Genomic DNA, 3,480 nt, shown 5'->3' with positions numbered 1-3,480 from the left:
CTGCTGATGCCAAGAGTGCTGATTGTGGAGCCAAGCAGACTAAAGCTGTGAATAATCTCAATCTCTTCAATACATATATGTGTGTATATATATATATATATATATATATATATATATACACTAGGGTCTTGGTAACTGTAAGTAGTGCTACATTGCAACGAGTAATACTCTGATGCCCACACATTTTCAAGTTCTAAAATTGTGTACATATTCTAATCACAGTCCTTTTCCTACTTCTGCATGTCCACTTGCAACTGTGATGGATTTGAAATGTCACTATCTACTATTTGGTGATGATTTTTCTTTGTTCTGTATGAAAGCCATAGTTGTGATTCAGAGAAACTTTGGTATCGTGCTGATGGTTTTTTTTTATTCCTGAAACATTTGTTTTGTCTTAATACAAGGATCTCTATAGAATATGAAATGTCTTTTATTTTCTCCTTTAGACTTTTTTCTATATGACTGCACTGTGATAAAATGTATATCCTAAAATATAACCAACCTGATAGGTAAATGAGGAAAAAGAAATTTGAAAAGCTCTGACCAAATAGAAAATCTAGGAAAGTACAAAGATAGATTGATGGAGTAGTTGCAACAATGGACAATCATAAGAATCATTCAGTATTAGGCAATGCTCAGTTCTCTTGTACATAGGATCACAGAATCAGAGCGAACTAAAAGTCACCTAACAAAAACAATATCATAATACCAAAAGTTTTGTCCTATTTTTCTATATACCAATTACTAAAAATTGCAGCTAACATTCTATTTTTCTATTTTTAAAACATAACTTTCTTTCTGAAATATATGCATTTTAAGTTTGCCTTGGTTGATATAAGGAAAAAAAATGTTATTTTATAGGTTTTTGTTTTATTCATTGTTTTGAATAGAAAATAATTAAATAGAATTCATAAGAAGAATGCTACAAATATAGCAACTGAGTAGCTAGTGTATATCAGTGGCACCAGTGGATAAGATGTGAAATCTTTGAGTAAGTTTAATATTGACTGAATTAGTTCCTGACAACCATACTAGTTAAATTTTTCTTTAAAAATAAGTAATGGTTATGATGTAGGAAAAAGAGAGAGACAGATTTATTTAATTAGGTATTAACACTTGATTATAGTTTTTAGGAAAAGAAAAATATGCTTTCTCTAATGACTCTGTATTTCTTTAAGGAACGATTGTAACTTAATTTGATGCAAAAGTCAGCAAGGAACATTCATCTTCTAAAGTGGAAAGTAGGGAAAGGCTTCTCCACAGCTATTCTTGGCCATTCAATTCAAGCTTTGGAGTCCTAAATTGACCGGCTTAAACAGTCCTTATTTACATAAACTCTAGAAGCTTTTTTAGTCATCTCTCTTGTACAATGCATTTTGTTTTGCATTCATTCTGATTAGTCTTGTGCAAAAATGCATGCATTTTTCATCCAATCAGAGGTTGATCTGTGAAAACTGGCAGAGGGTAGGCAGATGACAGGATTACAAAATTGGAAATTCATTTTAAATTCTAGTAGTCTTTTGGATGAAATGAACCAGAATTTAAAGAGGATAGCAGCACTGAGTTAAATTGAAATGGAATAGACAACCTTTGATTTATGAAATTAGACTGCAATGAGACACATTGAAAGAATCATCATAAATAGAACATCCATCTGAATATTTTTTCAATTTTTTAGAATATAAAATAAAGAAAGAGTTCCAGGAATATGAGATTTATTGACTTTGCATTTCAACATACTTGTTATTAAAGTAACTTTAAATAATAGATTTAGCATAATGTAGTTATTTCTTTAGGGAGCTCTGGTGGCCTTTTACTTTTCATCAAGTTATATTGGAAAAGAGAATATTTGGCAACAAAAATAAATATTATAGATCATTTAAAATTTTATTTGTCTTCTAAGGTTTTATCTAATACTTATTAAGAAAAATATACTCAGAGAGAAAGTAAATACACCCATGCCTTTCTCTAACTTTTGTTTTAAGGGAATATGAGCATTGTAAGCTATTTCAAACTGTGCAACATACATAAGAATTATAATACAGCAATGGTGTCTCTCTGGAGGCTAAGGTGCATCTGATACAGGCCATGGTCTGTGCAATCACTTGTTATGCATCAGAGAGTTAGACAATGACTATGGAGGATAGAAGTATTGATGCCTTTGAGCTGTGGTGCTGGAGAAGAGTATTGAGGGTACCATGAACTGCTAGGAAAACAGGTTCATCCTGGAGAGGGTTAAACTTGGAGGATCCTTGGAGGCAAGGATTCTGAGGATTCATCTAACATACTTTGGACATTTCGCAAGGAGGGACAGGTCCTTGGAGAGGGACATCATGCTTAGTAGGGTGGAGGGATGGCTCAGGAGGGGAAAGCCCTCTATGAGGTGGATTGATTCAGTGACTGGGGTAAATGGGATGGGCGTATTAGAGACAGTGAGATTGGTACAGGACAGAGCAGAGTTTAGGGTTGTTGTACATAGGGTCACTATGAGTCGCAAGTGACTCGACGGCACATAACAACAACAATAATACTTTATAATTGATAATATATAATATCTTATATATTGTTGTTGTTTACCATTAAGTCAGAACCAACCTAACCTGAACATTCAGTAGGTTTTCAGAGGTAGTTAATTAATCACATAGGAGGAGATTGCCTATTCTTCTCACATAGAGCTACTGATGGTCTCAAACTGCATGCCTTTGGGATTGCAGCACAGCTTTTTGTCACTAGGCATCAGAGCTCCCTAAATTATGTATAGATAAGTATATGTAAATAATAAATATATATACCAACCTATGATATGCAGAAGACACAACCTTGCTTTCTAAAACTGAAGAAGACCTGAAGAACTTGCTGTAAAAGGTCAAAGACTGTAATCTTCATTATGGATTGAAGTTCAACATCAAGAAGACAGAGGTTCTCAACACTGGGCCAATTTGCAGCATCATAATAGATGGAAAAGAGATTGAGGTTGTTCATAATTACAGTTTGCTCAGATCCACAATCAACATTCTTAACACCAGCAGTCAGGACATCAAAAGATGAATTGCATTGGGAAAATCTGCTGTCATGGACCTCTCCAGAGTGCTGAAGATGAACAAGGTCTACCTAGATTCAAAGGTGTGCCTAATCTAAGCCATGGTCTTCTCTATTACTTGTTATGCTTCAGATGATTGGACAATGCCTTAGGATTACAGAAGAAGAATAGATAGTTGTGGTGCTGGAGAAGAGTCTTGAACATAACAAGGACTGCTAAGAAAACTTATTGGTCTGTCTTGGAGAACATAAATCCAAGTCTCTTCTTGGAAGCTAGGATTTTGTAGCTCTGACTCACTTATTTTGGGCACATGGCTAGGAGAGATCAGTTCTTGGAGAAAGACACATGCTTAGGAGGGTGGATGGACAACACACCAGAGGAAGACCCCGGATGAGATGGATTGACACAGTGACTGGGACAATGGGGGTTGATGTGTCAGA

The sequence above is a fragment of the Elephantulus edwardii genome, unplaced genomic scaffold (assembly GCF_000299155.1).
Source record: "Elephantulus edwardii isolate Elephantulus edwardi_28Jun2011 unplaced genomic scaffold, EleEdw1.0 scaffold00123, whole genome shotgun sequence".
Classification (NCBI taxonomy): Eukaryota; Metazoa; Chordata; class Mammalia; order Macroscelidea; family Macroscelididae; genus Elephantulus; species Elephantulus edwardii.
Note: the sequence above shows the minus strand (reverse complement) of the source record.